Source organism: Petaurus breviceps, unplaced genomic scaffold (assembly GCF_028583685.1).
Source record: "Petaurus breviceps papuanus isolate PSGF00001 unplaced genomic scaffold, PetGlider_PUasm1.0 90881, whole genome shotgun sequence".
Lineage (NCBI taxonomy): Eukaryota > Metazoa > Chordata > Mammalia > Diprotodontia > Petauridae > Petaurus > Petaurus breviceps.
Window position 1 is genome coordinate 2,854,521 of NW_027187369.1, and position 10,858 is coordinate 2,865,378.

Genomic DNA, 10,858 nt, shown 5'->3' on the forward strand with positions numbered 1-10,858 from the left:
TCTCTCTCTCTCTCTCTCTCTCTCTCTCTCTCTCTCTCTCTTTCTCTCTTTCTCTCTCTCTCTCTCCCCCCCCCAATGGTAATGTAATTTGAATTTGAAGGTCCCTTTGTGTTGGCAAAGATAGCAGATACTTAGCACTTAGTAATTAATCAAGTCTCTGTTGGGGAAAGAGAAGGTATGAATTCCTGTCTCCTGTTGCTGACATAACAGGAAGGGGTTGGCTGAAACAGGAAATAGCTAATACTGTGTATATAAGAAAAGCCCCAGAGAGGCTCAGTCAGAATTTCTTGAGACCAGCATCTGGTGGCAGAGCAGCTACAGAAGAGAGAATGGAGAACTGAGCCAGAATTTCCTGAGAACTTGTCCTGGTGGAACTTCCTCTGAGCAGGAGCCAGGAGCCAAGGTGACTGGGGAAGCAGGGAAGCATGACTGGGATGCTGAGACTTTGTTTGTTTGTGGCTTGGTTGAGCCTTGAATTCCCTGGAGCCAAAATGGTAAAGGATCTGATGTGGACCAGACCCTGTGAACTTCAGTGTGGAGTAGGACCTACCCAGAGAGCTGGACAAGGAACTGGGAGCTGTCTGCCATTGAACCCAGGTGACAGTCTGGTGAATCCAGGTAGAATCTGGGACCACAGAAGGGGATCCAGGGAATCTGAGAACGGCCTCAAGTCAAGATGAAAAGACCTCTCCCTGGGTACTGAGTAAAGATGAAATTGTAGTTTACTAGTGACCTATGGGTGGAGGGTTTGTGCATGATACTTAATAATTGATTGTTGAATAAGTGACTGATTGAGTTAATCAAGACTTTGCCCCATGGTGGAAGACTTTGCTGAATAAGTGACTGATTGAGTTAACTTGAGTTAACTGATTGAGTGCCCTATGAGTGGAAGACTTTCACTATTGTACTTTGAGACTATATTGTGATACTAATTAAGTTAACTTAAGACTTTGTCCCATGAGTGAAAGACTTTTGTACTTTGAGATGATTGTTCTTTGTTCTAAATATTCTGTGACCACTTTGGTGAAAACTATGTGGCCATTTTAATGATAAACTGTTTGTCAATATAAGTTATAATATTATGAATGCTGTACCTTGATTTTCTGTGAAAGTTTTGCTTTGATTTGTTATGGAATAAATAGAATGTTCACTATACTGTGTAATCAGAATCTTAAAAGCTGTTCACAGTAGCAATTCTTCTGGAAAGCTGCTGTGCATGGCATTACACTCCCTCCTTCCCTCCTTCCCTCCTTCCCTCCTTCCCTCCTTCCTTCCTTCCTTCCTTCCTTCCTTCCTTCCTTCCTTCCTTCCTTCCTTCCCTCCCTCACTCCCTCCTTCCCTTCCTTCCTTCTTTCCTTCCTCTGTCCACACAGGGTCATTGTTTAGGTTCTGATGACTCAGAGTGAGTATATACAGCAACTGTTTCTCTTTTTGCCAGAAACCCTGAGGGTCTTCCCCAACCAGATTAATTATTTTTTGACTAGGTAAAAGAGGTCATTCTTTGCCACATTTCTTTTTACCTAGCCTTAATCACTAAATGGGCATTGCCTCAGACAAACTGAGACCTGGGAAAGAACTTGGTTTAAAAAGGCCCAGGTCTCCCACCACATCTGGGACTATCTCCAGTTGCCCTGATCTATATCAGGCCACTGGACCCAGATTGTTCCAGAGGAGAGAGCAAGGCTGGTGACCTTACACAGTCTTCTCTCACTTAAATCCAATTCACTTGTGAGTAATGGCATCACCTTCCTGGGGTCATGGTCCTCTTTGAGAACAAAGGACAAACTACAACTAGCTACTAAACTTTCAATTTCCTTGCTATGAACAGGGATGAAGACTGAGCTGAAACAAAAATCCTCTTTTTTTTCTCTTGTGACTGATGAGTGGCCTATGTGTCTTAGACAGCTGGCTGGCCTTTGGACCACGCTGTTTTTTCTGGGTATAGCCAAGGGGTGAGTACAGGGATAGAAGTAGAAGAGGCCTTAGAGACCAATCCAATTTTACTCCAACTCACTCAATTTATAGAAGGGGAAGTGGGACCTAGAGGAGTCAAGTCATTAGCTCAGTATCAGGATTAGTGCAAAGGTCATCTGCCTAGAGCTCTAGCTTCATAGTATTGGGTTCTATTTAACAAAGGTAACAGAATGCCTATGAAGCAAAGGAACATTGGCTTTTTAAACACAGGCAGAGAAAAAAAAGATGCAGGACTCCTTCAGTTCTTCACTAGTCTTAGAAAAACATTCTAGAATACTGCTTCACAGTATAAAAAAGAAAAAAAAACTTGAATTAGTATCCCTCAACATTTGAATTCTGATTCACACTGCTTTGAAATAAACACTGTGCATTCTGTATCTGGTCCCACATTCTCATAATGGTGATCATTCAATCCTCAGATCCTTCCAAAGCCTTATTAATTCTGACTAACGCTGCTCCAGATGCACGACACATTTATTGGATTCACTGACCATTCTTGCCCAAAACAGATCCAGGCAAATCTTTGGGAACAGTTATTTGTATAATAATGGGTCCACCAAGATCACTGTGTGAGCCACGGCCCTCTGCATAGGAATAATCGTATCCAGAACCGCCCTGTGCTTATAAGCCATCTGCTGTTCGAAAGGACTCCCTGTATCTACTGCAGAGCTAACCAAAAACGCCATCGTAACAGTTATTGGGCTCCGTCTTAAATGGTGGTGGTGGAAGAAAAGGAAGATTTAAATGTTTGCTACCATCAGACCACAATATCAAGGAGGAGGTGGTGGGGGTTTTCCACAAAGGCTCTCTTCTAGAGGGGGGCATAGGACATGCATCACGAACTGATGGCAGGCATTCTATCAAAGCTTCCCCTTTCCCACGTGGGAAATCCTACAGAGCATCTTCATCACACATAGTTGTGAAACCACCACAGTCATATGTTTCAGCATAGAAACTGGGATCATGGAATTGTGCCCGTTATTTGATGGGAGACTCAGATAGAACATGGAGTATCATCTTTCTGTACTCTGGAACCCTATCAGGCTTTCTGCCAATAATAACACTATCAGTGGAATGAGGACGCCATTCTTGGAAAAGCTTCATAGTTGTCTAGGTGTTCTTTCGAAATCCTTTGACTTTAGTACCTTTGACCCCAATAATTCTTGCCAGTCACTGGTTGAAACAACAACCTTAAATCACAGTTAAGGTTGCTTCCTTTAAAGTGCTGGTAATTTAAGCATTCCACAGCATCAGATATGAGTAGGAGCGGGCTGGTTACAGAGGGTGATGGCAACTGTAGGCCCTTTACCAAGGCAGGAATGATTTTCTTCAGAATTTCTTCTAATTGTTTTGATACTTGCCCTGATACCCAGCATGTGCTCAAGGCTGCTGTTGCCTGGGCCTGAAACATTGGCTACTGTAATCTGTACAAAGTGCTTTAATATCCTGGCCTCCTTTCCCAATCACTGCTTCAGTACTCTTGCTCTGAGGTTAAATGTGCATCTCCATCATCTCATCAGTGTTTCGAGATCTTTTCAAGACCTGCTTCTCCTCCATATCTTTGGCAGGGCACTTACCAAATTCACCACTAGTTTCAGTATTGGAGAAGGTTTCTGCCAGTTGTTCCCTCTCCATTTTCTTGGATTAAATGGGTAAATAATCAGCATCATATATCCTCACAGGGCAGAAGGGAAGTGGTCTGGATGGAATCAACAACTGACACTAGTAATACAGTGGTATTTAGGGTTACTCTGCCCCATTTAGTCTGAGCTAGACAGAGAATAAACGAAGGCTCCCACTCCCTCTTACTAAATACTAAATGACTGATTCTGCTAAAAGAGTGTGGAAGAAAAAGTTACTACAAAGGCATAATGGTATGAGAATTCTAAATGGTTGAAAGGTTAAATGATAATGATGACATTATTGTAAAACGACCTTCAGAGGCTCATAGAGTCAGGATGACAAGGGGCCTTACAGAACAAGACCAACTACTTCATTTTACATAGGAGGAAATCAGGGCACAAAGGGATTCAGTGACTCATCCAGGGTCATACAACTAGTAAGCACTGAGGTGGGATTTGAACTCCAGTCTTCCTAACTCTGAGTGCAATGTCCTATCTATCACACCAGACTACTTTTCCAATTGACCAAGGCAATGTTATGTGGGAGCATGTCTGTAACATACTGTTGATGATAAGAATAATAGATACTTTGTGTTACATAGGGAGATGTGGGGTGGCACAGTGGAACATGTTCTAGCCCTACAATCAGGGGAGACATGACTTCAAATATATGTGACCATAGGCTACATATTTCTGCAATCCCTTCTTTGCACAGGCATTGTGAGGATCTAGTACACTTACATGTGTTGAACATTTCAGAGACTTTAAAGAGCTATAATAAATGGAAGTTATAGCTAATGCTTCATGCATTTTACATCCATGATCTCATTTTATCCTTAGCACAGATCTGGTGCCACACAATCAGGATGAAGCTACATTACTTTTAATACTGAATAAGTGACTTATGGAGGATAGGTTATGGCCCCATTTTACAGATGAAGACACTAAAGCACCGTGAGGTTAAGTGAATTTCCTAATATCCAGCTAGTTAGTGACAAAGCCTGAACTTGGAACCAGAGATGACTTCTAACCCTCTGCCCTTTTATTTAAATCACGATTCCTTACCATACTGCTCACATGTTTTCATACTCTAATTGATGCCTGCTGGGTGAGGAAGATCTATATCTCTCTGTGCTCCTACCCTTTATTCTTCTATCTGGCCCCCTATGAAAAATCTTACAAAGTAGCACTGCAGAGTTTCTGTGGAATTGTTCAATGTTGACTGACAAAAATGTCTCTTATAAATGACTGTTTCTATGGTATTCCATCCTAGACATGCCCTATGGGATATGGGGGAAAATGGGAGTAAAATGAGGTTTTTCTTACCCAGTGTTTTGAAAGAAAAACTTTCACATTTTACAGATTTGGGAAGAATGAATGGGTTTTAGATGTCATGTAAGTGGCTCAGAGTGTAGGACATTGATTTGTTTAGCATACTGTCAAAAGGCAGAAGACTGATGGAGGCTGGTGAAGAATTGACAATTATAACTAATGATCAATGCCATCTGGATAGAGAGCCCACCATGCGCGTGCACCAGCAGCCCCTAAGAAACTCATATGAATTGGAGCTGGAGCCCAAGCACAGTCCTCATTGATTAGGGCTATGAGACAACAAGTGCACTATTACCAAGCTAATATTAAGCCACAGGGAGGGGGGTGGGGATGGCAATGGAAATCTCCTAAACTGCCACTGTCTTCTCAGGTCATTGTTGGGCAGTAAGACTAGAACCTAAATGTGTTTTCATAGCACCTTAAAGAAGTCAGAGCATAGAGACAAATGAGCACTGCAAGGCTTCGGCTATGCTCTCATCAGATCTGATGACTACTCATCTGTCTAAGCACAGTGCTCTTCCCTAAGGACTTCAGGAGATACTAAAATGTTGCTATCAATTCTATACAATTGGTTCTTTCCCCACAGAGCAAATGACAAAAATGCAGTTCAAGAGTTTATGTGTAAGTAGTGCTCTCCTCTGCATCTGTTTTAATATTCAATTTTAAATTTAAAAAGAAAAAGCAAGATATTGCCAAAAGGAAATAGACACATAAGGAAATTGAAAAAAAAATCTTCACAATGGATAAGGCTCTATGGTAGTAATGGGAATATTACAAATGTTCCTGTAAGGGTTTCAAAAACATCTATAAAAGGGGAAAATGTATTCTCACTTCTTAAACCCTTCATATCATATAATACTGAGGGTATCTGTTAGCATTAAATAATAACAATTTAATGCGCTTCTTCAAATTCTGTAGAAAATGGATAGTAATCTATGCCTATTCAATTGCAGATGCATAAATAAGCACTGATTTTTTCTGTTTTAAATCAATTAAATGAATATCTAACCTTCATTTTCCTCAGCTATACACGTGGCTCATCTCTCTACCCACAGGAATTGAACTTATGTCTATGAGAGACTGAAACTGACGAAAGAGGGAAATTAACCATTCCTCTGGTTATGTGACTGGGCCAAATCACATTCAAACAGGGTACTGAGGTTTAGCTATTTGTTTGGGGCCCACCAAAGCATGAGAACATAACAGATGCTCTCCTCCAACATCCCAAAAGTCAATGTAGGCCAAAACTCTGGGATGGGAGCATCAAGGATATTTTTTTGTGGAAGAGTCTCATTGCTTTTCCTGGAGTCCTCTCAACATTGTCAGATTCCCTTCTTCCCTCCTTGATCCATCACCCATGAATGCACCTAATGCCTCCTTCAACCTACCACCAGCCTAGGCTACTTTAACGACAGAGAGCAGGGACCTAGTCGCCATGTAAATTGCCAGCCCAAGGGACATTATGGTGTGGGAATCAGAAGACCTGATGCTTCCTAACCATGTAACCTTAGATAAGGCACTTTGCCTTTTGAAGTCTCAGTTTTACCAGCAATAAAATGAGGCCAATGATATTTGCAATACCCACTTCCCAGGTTGTGAGATAAATGCTTTAATTAAAATTAATTAATTAAAAAAACTTTTAATAAAAAAGTATTTTTTTTCTAAAAGGTTATAAAAATGTGTACTATTATGATTAGTCATAAAACTCTATTACAAGTTTCAAGTAGATTTGAAGGCCTAATTCTAATAATCTGGGACTCTTGCATTCATCTTCTCCTTTTGTGATTTTACAAAGTTTCAACCTGTCCTTTCCATACCTTCAAGTTCAAACTCCTATTAATTCACTTATTCATTTTCATTATTGCATTCATTCATTCATTCATTCATTCATTCATTCTCATTTCGAATGCCCTGCAGCACATTCACACATGCCCCTGTGAATTTGGAAAGGGTCAGTGTAATTACTAGGGAAATTCTTTTTTTCCTTTCATGACTATCCTCCACTCATGATGCTCCTATCGCTTCTGAAAGGCACTCCCCTCACTGGAGGGAAGAATAAGCCTCAGGCCCCCCACTAGTTTTTTCTAAAGAAAGACATCTCTTCTTGGAACACTGAAGGACACTTTCCGGTTGCCAGTAAAATCCCTTGATTTACCTCATGCAAAGAGACAAGCAACAATCTTCCTTTCCACTCCTTTAAAAGAGGCAAATAAATTAAAGAAAAGTCAGGTTTGGGATTCTGTTTTCCAAGGAGATATATATATTGAAACAGCTATCACAGACACCAACTCATAATGTCACCCATAACGTTATCAAGGTAATAAAATGCTCTTAATTCACACAAACATCTGCAATTCTTCTTTCTAAAGGGAATATATCCCGGTTTAGTATTCTACTGAAGACAATTAACACAATGATTCCTTCCAGATATTATAGTTGTAGAAATTCCTCTCATCATTCTTATCTTTCTTTAAGGCTTAGATCAGGTTGATTCCTAAGGCTGTTAAATCTCTCTCCTCCTCCTATCACCTTTTCTTTAGTGATATGTTTACATTCAGTATCTCCCAAGCATAATGCATGCTCCTTTAGGACAAGGATCACTCAGTGCACTTGCATACTTTGACAGATGTGTGACCTCAATGATATGGCCACTTTGTTCCGCCATGTGGAATGGAGCACATATGTATTTTCTCATCCCACAGGACTACTGCCTGAAACCTCTCATGTTCTGCCCAAAGGGCTGGTTCCTGACATTATGTGAATGGAGAGTAATGCAATACAGGCAGACCTCGTTTTATTGTGCTTCCCACATAGGCATTGTGAAAAAAAAATAAAACAAATTGTAGGTTTCTGGCAACCCTGAATCAATCAAATCTACTGGCACCATTTTCTCAACAGCCTGTACTCACATTGTGTCTCTCTGTAACATTTTGGTAATTCCCACAATATTCCAAATGTTTTCACTATTATTATATCTACTACGGTGATCTGTATGTAATCAGTGATCTTTGATGTTACTGTTGTAATTATTTTGGGGAGCCACAAACGGCACCCATGTAACTTAAATGTTATGAGTGTTCTGACTACTTCACCAACTGGTTATTCCCTTATCTCTTTCTCTCTCCTTGAGCCTCTCTATTCTCTGGGACTCAACAATATTAAAATTAAGCCAATTAATAACCCTACAATGGCCTCTAAGTAGTCAAGTGAGTCACTTGATGTAGCAAACTTAATTTGTCGTATTTTAAGAAATTGCCAACTCCAAAAGACTCATGACGGAAAATGCTACCCACATCCAGAAAAAGAACTATGGAGTCTGAATGCAGATCGAAACAGACTATTTGCTTTCTTTGTTGTTTTTTCTTTCTCGTGGTTTCTACCATTGGTTCTAATTCTTCTTTATAACATGACTAACGTGAAAATACATTTAATATCAATGTATACATATAGCCTATACCAGACTGAAGGCTGTCTTGGGAATGGGGGAGGGAAAGAAGGAGGAGAAAATTTAGAACTAAAAATCTTATGGAAGTGAATGCCGAAAAATAAAAATGGAAAAAAAAGAAATTGCCATGGCTACCGCAACCTTCAGCAACTACCACCCTGATCTGCAAGCAGCCATCAACATTAATGTAAAAAGATTGCGTCTTGCTGAAGGCTCTCATGATGGCTACCATTTTTAGCAATGAGGTTTTTTTAAATTAAGGTATGCACACTGTTTTTTTAGACATAGCACTACTACATACCTAACAGACTACAGTATAGCATAAACATAATTTTTATATGCACTGGAAAACCAAAAACTTTGAGTGACTCGCTTTATTGTAATAGTCGCTTCACTGTGGTGGCCTAGAACTAAACCTGCAATATCTCTGAAGTATGCCTATATATGGATCATCTGGCTATTCTTCCACGACAAACCCACTTCCTTTTCTAGTCATCTATATCTTTAACCATATGCAAGTTTTCCTGCACGATTTTTCATTGCTAATACATTCAATACAGTTTCCTTATGCCCAACACGAGCCTCTTTATGTGACCTAAAAATTTCATTCTTTGTAAACCATGGCATTCCATGACTCACAGTCACACAATATAAGTAGAAGAATAGTGACATAAAAAGTGACTTCTTGGGGGTGGCTAGGTGGCACAGTGAATAGAGCACCGGCCCTGGAGTCAGGAGGACCTGAGTTCAGATCAGGCCTCAGACACTTGACACACTTACTAGCTGTGTGACCTTGGGCAAGTCACTTAACCCTAATTGCCCTGCCCTCCCCCCTCCAAAAAGCAAAAAAACGCAAAAACAAACAAAAAGTGACTTCTTTTCAGAGAGATGCTTGTGTGATTTTTGAAAGGCAATCTAGCCTTCTTTCCTACTCCTATTTAATTCTGCACTCAGACCACCCAAAGTATCTTTCCAATGTATATGTACTGAGGGACCATCTCTATGGGTCATGCAATAATTGGCATAGCATATTCTACGCAACAGGTATTTTTTGAAGACATGATCTGCTAGGGAATATTTTTAGTAAAAGCCTGTTAGCTCCATTCTCAAACTATCATCAAGGCTGTTCTAAATGTATGCATACATTATTCTCTACAAGATTTTTTAAAAATGAGAAAATTGGCCGGGCAGATGGTTTGTTGGTCATTGATAGGATCTCTGTAACCTCCTCCAGTAATAATGTCTGATTTTTTTCTAAGCACTCGATATCCCCCCCCTCTTTTTGCTATTTGGGGCAACTTCTGATTGCCCCTGTGATGCTAGAGCTGGAGAGACTACTGTGAGAGAAATCACAGGAGACGGAACAGTACAATAAATCTTTATATTTGTTCAATTTTTCATCTATTTTTGTTCCCCTTCTAGTCGCATGCTTAAATGCACTTGGGTCTAACTTTATGCTCTAAATTCAATTTGGAAATTTGTATTAAAAATCGACTTTAGTTAAAAGGTAAATTTCAAATATTTTCTGTTAAACCGACTATTCCCATATTAAAAGATTTAAGTAGGTCTATAAATTTATTTACTCTAATCAATAAGCTTATTTCACAAATAAAGGAGATGAAACAGAGGAGTCTCTCATCTAACTGGGGAGTTTTCCAATGTTTATTTCTGTTTGCCTTCTGCTCACTAGTAATTCCTGATTTGGAAATTTAACAATAGGACCAATTATTCTTTTAAAGGACCAAAAGGTTTAGAAATATACTAATGCGTAAGATTTCAATTTCTCTTGCTTTTATAAAACTCTCTTCATGAAGAAATAAACAGATATTCAGCACTTTCTTCCCTCCCATCCATAGACACCATTTAAAGAGATTTGAGCAGGAAGGAATTTGTGATTGCTCATTTGCAATTATCCTAGAATATCTGTTTTCGATGACTAGGTTATATGTTCCCTCATTTTGTAAATAAATTTAGCTTTCATTTCCCTTTGCAGTTAGTGAAAGTCCTTTCCTAATTCTATTCACCTACAGAGCTCCTACTGATTTGACAAAATGTACTATTTTTTTTAACATTTAGGAAGGACAGTGATTACTTCTTTATTCTTTCTCATTTGCTACAGACATGTATTTTGCTCATTTATTTTATGAGCCAGTTGACTATGGTATACTTTTCTGTATCATTTGTTTTTATGGAATTGTAATCTACATTAGCAGAGACATCTCATTTTAAAGAAAGAGAATGTGTCTTTTAATTGTAAGAGTACAATAGAGGAATGGGCTAATGGAGTTTTCCTATTGAGCATCACAAGCTGAGAATCTAAACTACTGTTCACATCGAACCATTTCAAGGTATTTTGAGAGCTGCCCTCTCTCCATCTGGATTCTTCTGCAAGAGGCCTCTCAAAGTTTTGGGGCACATGGATCAGGTCCATGGTTCAGCTCTCTCTCTCTCTCTCTCTCTCTCTCCATGTCTCACTCTCTGGAAC

The 10,858-nt window shown here is 39.6% G+C and overlaps 1 protein-coding gene and 1 pseudogene across 1 annotated transcript in view; both read right to left on the reverse strand.

Moving 5' to 3' along the window:
• TENM1 (teneurin transmembrane protein 1) overlaps nucleotides 1-10,858 on the reverse strand; it is a 782,231-nt gene that overhangs the window by 298,188 nt on the left and 473,185 nt on the right. The window lies entirely within an intron of this gene.
• Nucleotides 2,866-3,609, reverse strand: LOC138150553 (heterogeneous nuclear ribonucleoprotein K pseudogene; annotated as a pseudogene).